Source organism: Mobula hypostoma, chromosome 27 (genome assembly GCF_963921235.1).
Source record: "Mobula hypostoma chromosome 27, sMobHyp1.1, whole genome shotgun sequence".
NCBI lineage: Eukaryota > Metazoa > Chordata > Chondrichthyes > Myliobatiformes > Myliobatidae > Mobula > Mobula hypostoma.
The window spans coordinates 1,939,429-1,957,236 of NC_086123.1; the positions used below are offsets into that span (position 1 = coordinate 1,939,429).

Genomic DNA, 17,808 nt, shown 5'->3' on the forward strand with positions numbered 1-17,808 from the left:
ACTCCTGTCATCCTTTTGTTCTTCACATAACTGAAGAATGCCTTGGGGTTTTCCTTTACCCTACTCGCCAAGGCCTTCTCATTCCCCCTTCTTGCTCTTCTCAGCCCCTTCTTAAGCTTCTTTCTTGCTACCCTATATTCCTCAATAGACCCATCTGATCTTTGCTTCCGAAACCTCATGTATGCTGCCTTCTTCCACCTGACTAGATTTTCCACCTCACTTGTCACCCGTGGTTCCTTCACTCTACCATTCTTTATCTTCTTCACCGGGACAAATTTATCCCTAACATTCTGCAAGAGATCTCTAAACATCGACCACATGTCCATAGTACATTTCCCTGCAAAAACATCCCAATTCACACCCGCAAGTTCTAGCCTTATAGCCTCATAATTTGCCCTTCCCCAGTTAAAAAATTTCCTGTCCTGTCTGATTCTGTCCTTTTCCATGATAATGCTAAAGGCCAGGGAGCAGTGGTTACTGTCCCTCAGATGCTCACTCACTGAGAGATCTGTGACCTGACCCGGTTCGTTACCTAATACTAGATCTAGTATGGCATTCCCCACTAGTCAGCCTGTCAACATACTGTGACAGGAATCCGTCCTGGACACACTTAACAAACTCACTTTGAGTCCGTTAGTTTTGTGAATCATACTCATTGAATCATACCAACATCCCAGACACTCATCTCACTCACCCTGGGGATGTCTTGTTCCATCTGATGGTCAGAACAGGCAGGGTAATAAAGCAGGTGTTAGAATCAGCTGGAAGTGGCCCTGGGAGTCCTCAAGTGTGACTCTGTGAAGCTATGTCAAATAAGAGCAAGGAAACTTGCTGCTGATCACCACTGACCTTCCTTCTCCATCTGATAAGTCCATAATTAGCTGTGTCACGTAGCCCGTGATGAGAATAAAGAAGCAGCAGAGATGGAAAACATTTTGGAGTCCAGTATTGCTATAAACTAATAATATTTATAAGTAACAACGCAATACAGTAATATAATTGTAGATAAATCAAACAGGTCAGCAATAATTATATAAGTAAGTATATCAGTAAGTGTGGAAATATATGTATGAAAAACCAAGCTTCTTTAAGTCTAGGGGTAAAAAGATACAGTCTTACGATGATGAGTAAAGTTCAGTTCAGTTCGTGGTATTTAGTTGAGTAGTGATGGAGAGAGAGAGGGGGAGAGATTTGAGTCTTCAGGTGAGCTGACACTGTCGATCTTCTCGCTGTCCTTCGAAATTCTTTAAGAGTCACTAACTGTGACTTTAACAAAGGGGACCAGTTTTCTGTGGTGGAGCTATCCCCCAGGCGAGGGTGGACACATGGACAACTCCCCACCAGTCAACCCCTTTCCTCTTTCCACTGCAAGAGCGATGGATCGATCCACCTGATTGATCCTCCAAAACCTTTTCCTGCAGGCACAACAATGCTCATTCAGTGTCCAAACATGTGTCTGAGGTCTGTATCATCTGACCTCCTATTTTATCTTCTTGTGCTGAACATCAACTGTCATTCAAATAATCCCTCCTTCCTCTCTCTGTGAAAGAAATGCAAGCAGGCAAAAAGTCCTTGAAAAAAGTGTCAACAACCTGCCGAAAATCATAACATCAATTGTCCATTTAATAACGCCCTCGGTCACCATAGCAACTTACGAACTGCTCGGTGCTATCTCCACTTCAACAGAAATCCAATGTTACTTCAAGTGCCTTAAAGTGACAGTCCAACCGTTAGTCTTCACCTCTCTCTCTCTTTACAAACAAGTCTGTGTTAAATAACTCTCTCTCTCTCTCTTTTCAAAATAACAGTTCATAGGGGTAATTCTGGGTCCCATCACAGCTGGAACAGGGCAGATCACTTCAACATTTATCTGACCTAACTAGTCAAATCTTAAAGGACATGACTGTTAGGCTAAGCCTGAGGAAGATGATGAGGAGGTCCTCAGCTGTCACTGATTTTTCTGTTCAGAATGATCCTGGCAGAAGTAGTTAGTGGCAGTGTTTATGAAGAAAATCTTCCACATTGAGGGCAGCACTGTGTTCAGATTCAGAGTGGATCCTACAACTCGCAACGCACGAAAGACCAAGAATAACAGAACTGTATTCCACCACAGCCTGCGATCATTCACTCAGAATCACACTCAGTATGAACCCTGGCTCAGGGAGGAGTGTAGAACAACATGCCACCAACAGCAACAGGTATTGCCAAATTATAAAAGGTACAACATAGCATTATATACTCAGTAAAGAGTGCATCAGTATATGAAACCCATGAACTAGGTTATTCCTCTTAATATTTTTATCTTTACTTATAGTAATTTTATGTCTTTGCACTGTACTACAGCCACAAACGAAGAAATCTCACAACATATAGTCAGCGATTATAAATCTGACTCTGAGAACGGCATATGTGGAGGTGGACAATCCCACTGTAATCAGAAAGACAGAAGTTCTGCAGTGCTGCCATACGAAGTCTTGAACACAAGGGGCAATTAAACAGCTAACTGAAGGAATGCTGTGAACACTCACATCCTCATTGACAATGAACCTAGCACCTGAATAAAATCATCTTCAACCAAAATTGCTGAGTGAACTATTTCCCAGCCTCCTACTGAATCCATGCTAGCAGAGAAAAGAGGCTTCGGGAAACTTAATTCACTCCAATAAATAAGAATAAACAGTTGACAACAAACACTGTTTTATTCCCCAGTAGTTACTTGAGAGCAAAATTGCACTGAATTTTGTAAAGGCTCACTGTGTTTTAGATCTGACCACTACCTTACAGTATAGTTCCTTTCAGTAGACTTGTGATGTGACATGATGAACAGTCAGACATCCACATGTTCCTATCACTACAGAAGACAAGAAATACATTTCCTCCACTAACAGTTATTGCCCATAGAAAGGACTGTTTGAGAGATCAAAGTAACTATTAAATGCAGAATATGATAAGTCACAGGAAAAAGATTAATTGCTGTTAGGATCAGACTCTATCTAAGCCAGAGATTTGACAGGTTGATGTTGATTTTCTGGAGTTTCTGTATCATTCTACCAATTGAACTGGTAGTCACATCGCACTGAGGAAAGACAAACGGGGCACCTTTTACAAAAAGAGTCATATCATTAAACCCCTTCTACAAACTAAATCTATCAGCAGAGCCCTTAGTTAAATACGGAATAGCAAATCCTGTTTGAAATAGAAATCTCACCTTCAGGATCACATTTTCAATACTCATGACAAGAAGATATCATGCATTAGAATATTCATAAGAAAGGAATTTAATCAGTTACCAAGGCATCAACTGAAGCCCTGGCCCAACAGCAGAACGTTAATCCACCCTTGCTCTTAACTTTATTTGGTACATGGCTGAACTAACCACATTCAGATTGAAATCATACTTGAAGTAAAAAGATTTACTAACACTCTTCAAAAATAATTAGAAGCTGAAAGGACAATCTGCTTGTCACATGCATTATTCTCAAAGCTGTCCACATCTTTCCTGAGCTGATTGGTTTTCCAGTGCTGAGCTGAGATTTTGGTCACTACACAGGTGCACCACCTGGGAGTAGGTGGGCTGCTTGCCAGTCCCATGTCCACTTATCATTGACCCTGTATGAGGGCAAAGTAAGATCAAGTTGGAGATCCTAGGAATTTTCAACATCAGATTCTAGACTGATCCAATGGTTTTGGAGTTATGTCCAAACTGATCAAACCAGCAAGAATGCCAGCTTAACTTATACAGTAGAATCCTTGCCTTAAGAGTCTCAGCTCTTCTCCAAGAAAGTAAAACAGGCCGATACACACCAAGTGCAGCTTTGGATTGTCAGAGATGGTTCCTAATGGGATATTAAGTGGAGGTCCCATCTGTCCTGCTCCATTCACTGAAATGAATGCCAAAGACTCACACAAAACTAAGGAATCAAGCAAGATGATTTAATCTTTAATTCCCATTGTACAGCACATTCATTCTGAAGTGTGAGAGATGTACAGAGACACTTCACAAAGGAGGGGAGGTTTGAAATTCAAACTGCAATTCACCTCACCTGAGAACAATAATTACATTCTGGCATGGCGACTTCCCCTCCTTTATTCCATGCATATTTTGTTAGCCCAATGATCGTAATGGGGACAAAGCACTACTGGGCTACAATAAAAAGGCTCCATGGTCATCTCTGCAACATCAATCCTAGCTTTACTGGGACATCGCAGTATGAGCTGTCAAGGAGGAAAGGCTCTGGTAGCAAATGCAAGGTGACAATTCTGTGAAACTGCTGACACTTCCATCCTTTTACTTATTATCAGTCTCATGAAAGTGTTTCAGGATTAATAACCATGTTTCGAATAGTAGGGTTCTCAGGATTATTGAGGGGATTTCAAGGGATAATTTATACTGTCAAATACTTTAACACTGAGCAGGAACTGAGTTACTTCGAGAAGTTAAAGCAAGGGTCAGTGTTTCTTTAATCTTCTTCACAACAAAGTGAGGCAGCTTGTCAGCATTTGTCAGGGCAGCATGATAGCATAGTGATTAACCTAACGTTTTACAGTGCCAGCAATTGGGGTTCAATTCCCACCACTGTCTGTACAGCTTGTACTTTCTCCCCATGATCACGAGGATTCCTCAGGTGCTCTGGTTTCTTCCCATATTCCAAAGATGTACAGATTAATAAGGGTTAGTAAATTGTGGGCATGCCATTGTACTGCTGGAAGTCCAAAGTACATATTCAAAATGTTTTGGTTGCTGATGCAAACAACACATTTCACCATATGTTTCAAAGTACATATGACAAATAAAGCTGATTTCTTTGTCTTAAGTAATTGCGCAGGCTGTGTAACTCAAGAGTCCAATATGCATTTAAATTGGGCTGTATTCACTATTTACATGAGTAATCATGACCTAGAAAACCCTGTGGGAATTGAAGAGCAAGTAATTTCATGTTTGATCTTCATTCAGGAAGAGTCCTATTTATTTCACCATCATTAGATTTCAAGATGTAAATCTATATAAAATTCCCACCACGTCCCAGCCAGAGTTCTTTCTCGCTTAATGAATTAGGTCAAGAATGCAGACAGTTGATGAGCTGAGCTCTTATAGCTCTGTGGTTGTTCTGACTAAATGTTTATTTCCTCTGATTAATAGCTGGCATCTTGACTGTGTGTTTTCCAAGTTCTAATCATATCAAAAGTGGTCAATTCTCAACTTGGAATGCAGACCTTGGGGCTGCTGGGCGGGTTTGCTTTGTTGGAATGATGATGTGGAAGGGGCAGGTTTGTTGAGCCCAGAGTACTAACATACACTCAGTGACCAGTATATTAGGTACATTAGTACACCTGCTCATAATGCAAATATCTAATCAGACAGTATGGCAGTAACTCAGTGTATAAAAGACATGCAGACATGGTCAAAAGGTTGAGTTGTTGTTCAGACCAAACTTCAGAATGGGAAAGAAATGTGATTTAAGAGACTCTGTCCATGGAATGATTATTGGTGCCAGATGGGGTGGTTTGAGTATCTCAGAAACCACTGATCTCCTGGGAGTTTCATGCACAACAGTTCCTACAGTTTACAAAGGATGGTGCAAAAAAATCCAGTATGCAGCAATTCTGTGGGTGAAAACACCTTGTGAATGAGAGTGGTCAGAGAGGAATGGCCAGACTGATTCAAGCTGACAGGAAGCCAACAGTAACGCAAATAACCACCTGTTACAATAGTGGTGTACAGAAGAGCATTTCAGAACACTCAACACGTTGGACCTTGTAATAAACAGGCTAGGGCAGAAGACCACAAACATACATCAGTGGCCACTTTATTGGATACAGGAGGTTACTAATAAAGTAACTGAGAGTACTGTACTTAAACAATATAAACACAAATCCTTAGCAATTTTCAACAGTTTTGAAAATCAAATTATGCTGACTGCTAAGTAATAAATCTAACACTCAATAGACAAATACATCTTGTTCCTACCTCGTGTATGACATAAAACTGACAATTTAGAAATTGGGTATCAATTATCCAAATCTCAAGCTAGGCTCCCTGGAAATGTTGCTAAACCTTGGTAAATGATGGAACTTGATAACAGCTATGTCAGTACAATGAATTAAGCAACCTAACATGTGGAAGGGATTCTGAATTCAGCACTGTAAGCAGGAATTGTGGGACCATTTCAGAAAATGACTGTTTCCAGTTTCATACCCTGCTTGTTCAAGGAATTCAAATAAGACAGCAGGATTTTTAAACTTTTTAAAAAAACTGAACACAACATTCCCAACAATCTCTATCACCAACATTCTTCACCTTCATTACATGAAAGACGATTCCTTCCCTACTGCTGTACTTTCCACCGATCTTTATAAGGCAAATACAACTCTCACTCAGACAGAGGTGCAATAATCAAGACTAAACTAAAATTCCATTGGTCTCAATGGATGAAGAAACATAATTCACAAGGACTCGAAATAAAACATTAGCTTCACCAACACTACTTCCTTCTATTCCAATATTTCCTGTCTCCTAAAGGTACTGACTGTGTTGTTTCAGGTGCTCTGCTATTTCAGAATCAGGTTTAATATCACTGGCATATGTTGTGAAATTTGCTGTTTTGTGGCAGCAGTACAATGCAATGCATAATAATAAAAATTATAAATTACAATAAGTATATATAAAAACAGAAAATTAAATTAATAAGTAGTGCAAAATGAGAGGAAAAAATACTGAGGTAGTTATCACGGGTTCATTGTCCATTCAGAAATCTGATGGTGGAGGGGAAGAAGTTGTTCCTAAAACATGGAGTGTGTGTGCCATTAAGCTCCTTGACAATAGCAATGAGAAGAGGGCATGTCCTGTGTGAAGGGGGTCCTTAGTGAAGGAAGCTGCCTTTTTGAGGCATCACCTTTTGAAGATGTCTTCAGTGCTGGGGAGGTTAGTTCCCATGATGGAGCTGGCTGAGTTTGCAACTTTCTGCAGCTTTTTCCGATCCAGAGGGTGATGCAACCAGTTTGAGTGTTCCCCAGGGTAAGTCTGTAGAAAATTGAGAGAATATTTGGTGACATACCAATTCTCCTCAAATTCCTAATGAAATATAGCCACTGTCGTGCCTTCTTTGTAATTGCTTCAATATGTTGGGCGAAGGATAGATCGATCCTCAGAGATGCTGACATCCAGGAACTTGAATCTGCTAACCTTCTCCACTTATGATACCTCGATGAGGACTGGTGTGTGTTCCCTTGACTTACCCTTCCTGAAGTCTACACTCGATCCCTCGGTCTTACTGAAATTGAATGCAAGGTTATTGCTGTAACAGCACTCAACCAGCTGGCCTATCTCACTCCTGTACGCCTCCTCATCACCACCTGAAATACTGCCAACAATAGTTGTACTGTTGGCAAATCTATAGTTTACAGTTTGAGCTGTGCTTAGCCACACAGTCATGGGCGTAGACAAGAGTACTGCAGTGGGCTAAGCATGTATCCTTGAGATGTGCCAGTGCTGACTGTCAGCAAGGAGGAGATGCTATTTCCAACCCACACAGACTGTGGTCTCTCGGTGAGGAAGTCAAGAATCCAGTTGCAATGAGAGTTACAAGGCTCAGGTTTTGGAGTATTTTGATTAGAACTGAGGGTATGATTGTGTTGAAGATTGAGGTGTAGTCAATAAACAGCAGCCTGATATAGGCATTACTATTGTCCAGGTGATCGATTGCTGAATGGAAAGCCAGTGAGATTGCATCTGCTGTAGACCTATTGTGGCAATAGGCAAATTGCAGTAGGTCCAGGTCCTTGCTTAGGTATACTTCTAGCCATAACCAACCTCTCAAAGCACTCTACCGCAGTAGATACGAGTGCTACTTGGCGATAGTTGTTAAGGCAGTTCACCTTGCTCTTGGGTACTGGTACGATTGCCACCCTTTTGAACCAGATAGGAACCTCCGACTGAGCAGTTTGAGATTGAGTGTCCTTGAACACTCCTGCCAGTTGGTTCACACAGGTTTTCAGAGCCCTACCAGGTATATTACCAGGGCCTGACACCTTGCTAGGGTTCACTTTCATGTCCCTCATGGTCTTTATAGTCCCGAAAGATGCTCTGACATCAGTCACCGAGATAGAGATCGCAGGATCACCAGATGCTGCAGAGGTTCGCACAGGTGTAGTTCTATTTTCCCTTTCAAAGCATGCATCTGGGAGTGAAGCATCACTGCCATTCATTATGTTAGGTTTTGCTTGGTAGGAAGTAACAGCCTGCAAACCCTGCCAAAGCTGACCAAATATTCCATTCTTCATAACAATGTCCATTAGAGATGACATCAGTTTAGTCCATGTTAGCCCAAAATTCATACAGAGGCATTTCCAACTGTAGTCAATAAGCAGCAAATGGGAAAAAGAATGCTGACCTAGTTTGATTTAAAGGTTCTGAGACACTATTATTGATCCCTCCCATTTAGCTTGAAACCAGCTTACTCATCATTGTGCTGGGATGGGGATCCCATTCATGTTCATTAGCCTTGCACTTTAAGTGCCTCACCCTCTTGGTCAATTGTTCTTGCACCTCCATCCTGCCCCAACTCTGTAATCTCCTTCAGTTTTATAACCATCTAACATCTCTGAACTCCATTATTCTTGTTTCATGTGCATCCCTGATTTTCACCTCCAATGCTCTAGCACTGACCTAAACTCTGGAAACCCCCCACAAAATCTTCTGTTAACTCTCTCTCCTCTTTTAAGTCACTTTGACAGTGGAATGATTGTTGGTGCCAGACAGGGTGGTCTGAATATCTCAGAATCTGCGAATTTCCTAGGATTTTCACACACGGTAGTCTCTAGAGTTTACAGAGGGTGGTACAGGAGGTACCTAATCAAGTGGTCACTGAATGTAAGTTCTGAAAAGTGCTAAAATAATATGGCAGTAATAGTAGGGGATTTCATCCACCTTAATGGTAGAGAAGGTACAGAATTCACAAAATTATTCAGCAGAACTCTTTAAATAAGCAATTACAAGACCAACAAGAAAGAGTGGGGTACTGCATTTACCTTCAGGGAACAAATCTGGGCAAAGGGAAAGAGAAGCACTGGGACAGCCTTGTGGAGGCAGCAGTCATTATTGGACTAGCATTAACATTGTTTTGGGAAAAAAAGACAAAGGTAGACCAGGAGTAAATCTTCTAAACTGGATCAGACCCAACTTTATCTGGCTGAGACAGGATTTAGTAACAGTTAACTAGAAGCAAAATTGAAGACAGATTTTTGTTAGAGAAGGTGATGACACCCTGTGGGTCTTTCAAGGACAAGTATTTTCCCAATAAAAGGAAAAGTAAGCCGGCTGATGCAGGAGTAGAATTCCCACTGGACTTTGAGGCAAGTGGTTCAAATCAGGCAGACTCCTTGTATGCTTTCCATCCATTCAGTGTTGAGCATCAAGCTAGCAACTCAGCCTCTTTAAAAAACACAGACAAAAATGCTAAAGGAAAAGGTTGCCGCCCGATGAGTGAAAAGCTGTGGAAAAGAACAACAACTAACAAAAAGAAAAGTGGAAACTACCAATTCTAATCGCCAAGGACATTGAGGAACATTTAGTACTGGCTGGGTAGGACAGACAGAGTAAAGAGGGATGAAATGAGAAGGAAAATAAGGAAGGCAAAAAGGATGAGTGAAAATATATTAGGGGGTCAAATTAAAGAAAACCCTAACTTTTAAAAATATATATGAAAGAGGGTCCCAATGGGAAGAGTGTGAGACACCAAGATAGTGGTTGCTGTTTGAAATTATATGTAGCATTTTTGATGAATTAACATCTGCCTTCACTGAAAAAGAATAATTCATTGATATCAGGAGGAAGAATGTAAAGCATTGGAAATAATAAACAGAGAGAGAAAGTCAGTGAGAGACAGATAACGAATACGTCAAGGTGTTTAGCACCTTCTGAACATACATCAGGCATTTTAAAGAAGCAAGTGTTAAAAATAAAGCAAACTGAACCAGTTTATTTACTGGGACTGTCTATTGATTCAACAGCAAGCAAAACTGATGATTGGATTTATATAGAGCACAATAATTAAAAATCAAACAGTTATAATGCTCTATTTGTTAAGTGATAATGTGATATGAATCCAGTAATCATCCCCCCCTAGACAGATCAGATAGATGGCCAGCCAGCTCACTGATTAATTTTCCCTTCCATTCACTGCAAATAACTGATTATATCACACAGGGTTTATGGGAATTTTGGGCAGAATTCTGTACTTCTCAGAGTAAGCATCCATCCTGTTTATATGGTCACACCCTCATAACTATTAGCTTTCTCTGTAGCTTAGTATGGCCAGCAGATACCATATATTAAACATATCCTGAGACAGAACAGCTATTCATTGTTCCTCTACAAGTATACACCAGCAAATGGCTGCACATTCCAATTGGTATTATAAAACCCTTATCCGATGAAACTGCCCTTGTTTTGTAAACAAAATTTCTTGAGAATATTTAAACAAACTCTTCTCTAGCCAGCAGCAATTCCCACTCCCCTGACTGTAATGCTTGGATAATATATCACATATTTGAGTGTAATTCCCATTCCTTTACAATAGTTTTCCATTTGTTTTTCTCTCTGCCTCTATGGACCCAATTATTTTATGACAAGGGAAGGAATGTTCAGCATTCCTTAGACCTGACAGTCATTTACAAACCATCTCAGAACCTGTGGTTCTTATTTCTGTAATTTAAAACATAATATTGGCCAAGTTCTTCCCATTTCTCCCTCAGCCCCCATGTTAACATTGGTTATGTGGTGTGAATACATACTTTTCAATCTGCAGATGTGTTTTATTACACTACTAAACCATTGGTATCTTTATTTGTTCAAACATTCTACCACAAAACCACAACATGACTTAAGTTATACTGTCCTTAACCTATAATTAATCTTATTACCAAAACATTATAGTTGACACTCCATTACTAACAAACCAGCTTGAAATCCTTAAGTTCAACAAAGGACAAGAAAAATTGCAAGCAATGATTATTTTCCTATTCTCTTTGACTAGAGGCCTTATCCCTTTGATGATCCTTATTCATCAACAATACATACCATTAAGTCTGTGCCAGCTCTTGGAGCATTCCCATTGATCCCAATTCCCCACTGCCTCTATTTTTATAAATCCATGTCCATTGATATCCCCTTTGTTTCTGCTACCACACACTAACCCAGGAGGATCTTTACAGTATAGGAGCAGGATTAGGACATTCATCCCACTGAGTCTGCTCTGCCATTTAATCATGGCTGATTCTTTGCCCTTTAAAGGCCACTTCCCTTCAATCTCCCTGTAACCTTTGACACCCTGACTTAGCAACCTCCATTTTAAATATACTCAATGACTTGGCCTCCACAACCATCTGTGGCAATGAGTTTCATAGATCCTATGGCCAAAGAAATTCCTTCTCATCTCTGTTCTTCTTCTTTTGTGAGGCTGTGTCCTCTGGTCCTAGACTCTCCTATTATTGGGAGCATCCGCTTGACAAAGAATCTACCACCAGCACCTACCCTCCTGTGGTAGACCCTGTAGTTACCTCTTTGTGTAGTGACCTCATTTGCCATCTGAGCATGCACAAAGGTCAAGTGGACATAAATTACCCTCAATACCAAGGAACTGCTTAGGAGAAGATGAACTATAAGGTTGAGTGAACTTGGCCTTTTCTCCTTGGAGCGACAGAGGATGAGAGGTGACCTGATAGAGGTGTATAAGATGATGAGAGGCATTGATCGTGTTGCTAGTCAGAGGCTTTTCCCCAGGGCTGAAATGGTTGCCACAAGTGGACACAGGTTTAAGGTGCTGGGGAGTAGGTACAGAGGAGATGTCAGGGGTAAGTTTTTTACGCAGAGAGTGGTGAGTGCATGGAATGGGCTGCTGGCAACAGCGGTGGAGGCGGGTCTTTTAAAAGAATAGGGTCTTTTAAGAGACTTTTGGATAGGTACATGGAGCTTAGAAAAATAGAGGGCTGTGGGTAAGCCTAGTAATTTCTAAGGTAAGGACATGTTCGGTACAACTTTATGGGCCAAAGGGCCTGTATTGTGCTGTAGGTTTTCTATGTTTCTATGTAACCAGTGGAATGTCCTCAACTGGGACTTAAGTAAAAGAGAGTGATTGTAGGAAACTGCATTTACATTTTCAACACTGGAAGAATCATACAACTTTAGAGCACTAAGGAAGCCAAACAATTTGTCAAATGTGTAAAGGTTTGTTGGGAAACTCTCATCATGTTACTGCATTTTAGTATAAGTGTTCAGTTTGGAGGTTTATCTTTTTCTATTTTTGATGTTATTTTGGATTCCATTGCCACCTACTGTCTTAAGTAGGACATCCACTAACTTCCATAGTTTATACCAAACAAGAACTTTAATGGTGAAAATACCATTATCACCAAAGAGATCCTTCATATATCCATCCACCAGCTCTGGAGTGTTCAATAACTTCATGAAGTTGAATTTCTTTTGTTTCAGAGCTAGAGATTGTGGTAATGAGATGTTTCGACACTCCTGTAAATTTGAAAGGAAATTATGCTAAATTGTCAACTTGCGATAAATAGACAGTAGCAAATAATTTACAAACTGCTGGGGGAGCTCAGTGGATCAGGCAGCATCTATAGAAGGAAATGGACAGTCAACATTTCAGACTCGTCCAGACAAAGGGTTTCAACGTGAAACAGTGACTCTCCATTTCCTTCCATTAATGCTCCTGAGTTCCCTTAGCTCTCTGTTGTTTCAGATTCCAGCATCTGTAGACCCTTGTGTTAGCAAATAATCTACCAATGGCGGACTAAACTCCTTTTAAAAAGAAAAGCCCGCAATTGCATTTAATGGGGCGAAACAAACAAGACTGGGAATCCACGAAGTTACAATCTCAACAGTTTTGAAAATTAGAGATTTTTAAAAATCATAAGAATTAAAATCAATGAAAGTGAATGAGATACTGTTAGATAATATAAAAAGTATAGTCTTATTAATGCTTTTTTGAAGGAGACCCACCATCCTTAAACAGGCAGCGCCATTCACGACTCCCAATATACCTGCCCTGAAGTGGCAATTAGTGCTGGGAAATAAATGCCAGTCGGGACAGTATTCCCAAATCCGAATAACTCAAACACAAAATACATGGTATTTTCTGGGTAGAAAAATTCACTGGGTGGTGGATCTGGAAAATGTGTGGCTCGAGACATACAGTACGCACCATATTTTTGGTGCCACTGAATTCCATTTCTGTGAGAAATAAAACATTATTAAAAGAGGATTGCTACTTGGTAAGCCAAGAGCCACTTTGACTGTCAAGTCTATCCAGTTCTACCCACCTCCCATCTTGAGTTACTAAGTCTACAGCCCCTCCCCTGACTATGTACTTAATATCATCACTGATCACCAACCAGCTGATGCCCCTCTCTATGCACTGACTAGTCGCAGTAGTCTGAATGATCACCTACTGTATGACATACACCTTCTGTGATTCCAGGGTCGGAGAATCACTGGGGTATGATTTGTGATAATAACAGCACCAGCACTTCAGCTATTTGAGGAGGGCAGGAAAATGGAAGACAATACAGTCATGTGGAAAGCCTACATTGACAGCAAACATGTGATCAACTACCAGCCAGGTTGCCATCAGGTATGTGGTGTTGATGCAATCATCCATGACGAAGCAGATCTTCTGCTGTCCTGTGATGGCTGGTTTGCCCAATGTGAACAGCAGCACAGTTTTCAGTTGGGAGGATGACTCCCAGCTCAGTGGCATTGCTCAGTAGAGTATAGGTGCTGTCCCAGTGCAAACAGTGGCTCAGACAACCATCCCCATCTCTAGTATCACAGCTCGTCAAGGCCATCATTGTCTTGAATGCTTGTGAAAGCTGTTAACATTCATATATGTTCAAGATAACCCGAGACCTGTTTAAAAAAATAAATAATGTTAAGTATGAATTAAATTAATAAAAACATACCCAAAATGATTAAAACATTCAAATAAAAAGCTTTACTTATTTTTCTTTTGACATGCAATTCCATATAGCAGGTTAACCTAACCTAGGACCTGAGTCACAGAGGCTCAAAGTCACATAGCACAGAAAAAGACCTACAGCCCACCAGATCCAAGTCTATTATCAAGTCCCCATTGTTATTCATCTATTTAGTAGCACTTACTCAGTGACCTTCTATGTCTTGGCAATTCAAGAACTCACCCAGATATTTTTCTGCTGCAGATTCTAGAGACCAAGGAAATGTGTACAAGTCTGTGTCTTGCCCAGAAGGTCCCTGGTCTGTGGACCTGCAGGGATCTAAAGGAAGACCAGCCTCAGTAAGTCCACATCCTTTCAAGAATAGATATTGTAGGAGGAGATTTGGTATAAGCCAATCGTATAGCATGGAAACAGATCCTACATCCATCACGTTTGTGCTAACATCAACCACCATTCCGACTAATCCTACTTTATTGCTGTATTTTATTCTCCCCACATTCTCATCAGCTCCTCCCAGATTTTACCACTCACCTGCACCCTAGGGACAATTCAGTTGCCAATTTACATATCGACCTGCACAACTTTGAGACAAGGGAGGAATTCAGAACCCTCAGAATGCTGTACGATCACAGAGAAATCATAGTCACAAGAGATTCTGCAGATGTTGGAAATCTTGAGTAACACACATAGAATGCTCAAGAACTCAACGGGTCAGACAGCATCTATGGAGGAAAATGAACAATTGTTTTGGACATTGGGATGCCTTGGCCTGAAACGTCAATTGTTTATTTCCTTCCATAGCTGTCTGACCTGCTGAGTTCCTCCAACATTTTATGTGTGTTGGTCACGGGGGGAAGGTGCAAACTCCACTCATTGTTACACAGGGCCCTCAAGCTGTGAGGTTTCTGAGTGCTCTGAAACTCTTTGGCACTTTCTCACTTTCTCAACATATGCAGATGGGAATGAAAAAGCAGGAAGATTTAAAAAAAATCATAAACTGTAAAACAATCCAAACTGGACGTAGCTTGCCTAAACTGGTTCCTTAGTCAAGTAGACAATAGAGAATACAGACATTGCATTGATTAGGTTGAGTTCAATTCAGCTACAGAGCAAAGGCCATGACATACGATAGTCCCTTTGGCAGGTCCATTAGGTCAAGATAAATGAGTAGCAACAGTAACTCTGAGCCAAGGATTAGAAGTGGCAGAATTTAGGCCATGGAACATTCATCAGAATATAACAATTCCTTCTGAATATCTTAAGATGAATTTCTGAACAGTGGAAGTTCACTTAACTGCAAGAACCTATTCAGCTATTCAACCCAAGGCTAATAGAAGATTCACCATTGGAAATAATTTTTCAACATGCAAGGGTGATAGAATTGAACAGCACAGAAACAGCCCCTTCGACCTTACTTGCCAATGCCAACTGTGTTGCCCAGTGAACTATCCCCATCTGGCAACATTTGAGACTCTCCTATCCATGTACTCCCTTAAATGCTGCTAATGTCACCTCAATGGCTATTTCTGTCAGTTCATTTCAAATACGCACCACCCTTTGTGTGAAGGAGCAGCCGACGATGTCCCTTTTAAATCTCTCATCTCTGATCTTAAACCCATCCCCTCTTCTTTTTAGCACCGCCCCTTCCTGGGAAAAAGACTATGTGCTATGCCCCTCATGATCTTATCAGGTCACCCCTCAAACCTATACATTCTAGGAATAAAGTCTTAAAGTCTACGCAACCTTTCCTCGTAATTCAGGCCCCCAAGTCCAGGTAACATCCGAGTAAATCTTAAGCCAGAATTCAAAAGCATACGCAAATAAGTAGATTCAGAAAAATACTGAACTGGGAATCAGATGGACAGAGATATAACATTTTAGAATACTTCCCACACCTCCCAATTCCTCCCCCCACCTCTCATCACTCCTCCTTCCACACCCCTCCCAACAAATCCTTTGTTCAATTAAATGGACTGTGGCCTTCCATTCTTCTCTATCATGTAAACATGAGCTACCTATTACTATGGCACCTTTAGTTAATGAGGGTAGGACAAATAGTAACTATCTTCCAAACAACAGCTTTTAAAAATATAATAGTTTGGAACAGTTATGTGCAAAGCAGGTTCTGATGGTGAAATCGTCTCATGTACATCACTTCTCTTTAATCCAGGATCAAAATCCACCCTCATTTTCTTTCTCCACTGTGAACATTGTGCGCTGAAGCTCCTCTCCACTTGGCAAAGAACACTGTATGCTTTACGGAAGTCATCAATGATAAAATGGCCGCCCACAACAGCTCTTCAACTGGCAGCTTTACCCAAGTACAGCAATAAAGCTAGCCAGTGAAGAACGAGTGTGGCACGTCCCAGTCTTCAGACCCGGATACAAGCTTTCACTCCTGCAATGTTCACCTGGAAATGTCCTTCAAAGTAACTGGATAGCTGCTTCTTCAATTCCACATTCAAACCTAGAGTGCTGAAATATTAGGGAGCCTATCCAAATAAAACATTACTCCAAAAGATATTCATACTTAGTTTAATATATGAAGATAATATTCTCCTATGAAAATATAGAAGGAATTGCCCAAGAGAACGATAAAATGTGAATGCGAGGGCTTAGGGTATAACATTCTAGGATTACAGAGGAATTGTCTCAAAGAAAGAGGGAGATTTAAAGATCACTTCAGGGAATAAGAGAGATTACAGGGAACTGAAGAAGAACTGGGTACCCAAGTAGAAGAGAGGTCAGGGAAGCACAGAAACCAAAGACGTTGCATTAGTGAATGGAAAGGTACCCGGCGGAACGAAAAGGATGGTGGGGATGGATGTGGAAATGAATCTGTGGCAGGCCTGAAACAAGGGAGGGAGGATTGTTTAAGAGAATGGGAGCATTGCTTGGGGAAATTACTCGAGAATACAGGCATGGAACAAGGGGCCTGGGGACTATTTGTGAGGTTGGTGTGGGTGGGGTGCGACTTCAGAGAGATAGTATTCTTTATGAAATTACAAAGGGAGGTAGCCAGCCTCAGAAACTGAATATGTTAGGGTGGTGAAGAGAGAGTTATTGCAAGATTTGCCTGAGGTATCAGGGATTTACCAAAGAGTGGGAGTGACCCGTTGAGATAAAATGGGAAGTGAAGGTGAAGCGAAAGATTGTAATAGATTAATTGAAACAGCATAACAACAATAAGAAAACCCCTAAGAATGAGATACTTACTCATTTTCTTTTTAACATCATAGCTAGAGTTTGGATGACAGGAATCATTTTAGACCTACTCATAAACACTAATGTTGCAAATATGCCCACAAACCAATGGTGATTTCAGGCGTTAGTTTGCAGTTCAGATTATCCTTTTGCAGATTTTCTCATGAAGCTTTGTACTCCCCTACCCCCAGCACACCGCCCCCTACACTTCCACTTACAGCTACTGACCCTGTTAGTCACCCTGTTCACCTTCTTTCCAACCAGGCTCCACATTTAGCAGCATGTGATTATGCTCCTGTCAATGTTCACTCACCAAATTCCGGACGCAAACAAATGTGTGGAACATTGCAATAGAACAGAGAAGCTGTATGGGCTCATTGTGCATTGAAAACACGTCAGCATTTCTCACCAGTCTCTTGGTAAGTAAACAGATAGAAACATAGAAAACCTACAGCACAATACAGGCCCTTCGGACCACCAAGTTGTGCCGAACATGTCCCTACCTTAGAAATTACTAGGCTTACGTATAGCCCTCTATTTTTCTAAGCTCCATGTACGTATCCAAAAGTCTCATAGAAGACCCTATCGTATCCGCCTCCACCACTGCTGCCGGCAGCC

At 40.9% G+C, this 17,808-nt stretch overlaps 1 long non-coding RNA gene across 2 annotated transcripts in view; it reads right to left on the minus strand.

The window, feature by feature from the left end:
- Positions 1 to 17,808, minus strand: part of LOC134338337 (uncharacterized) — a 128,956-nt gene that overhangs the window by 27,206 nt on the left and 83,942 nt on the right. Inside the window, exons 3-4 of one of the 2 annotated variants that reach the window (XR_010016211.1) lie at positions 14,209 to 14,304; positions 13,626 to 13,918 (exon numbers count right to left, since the gene is read on the minus strand). This is a non-coding gene — a long non-coding RNA (uncharacterized LOC134338337). The remainder of the gene's footprint in view (positions 1 to 13,625; positions 13,919 to 14,208; positions 14,305 to 17,808) is intronic. The other variant, XR_010016210.1, reaches the window with a different exon arrangement.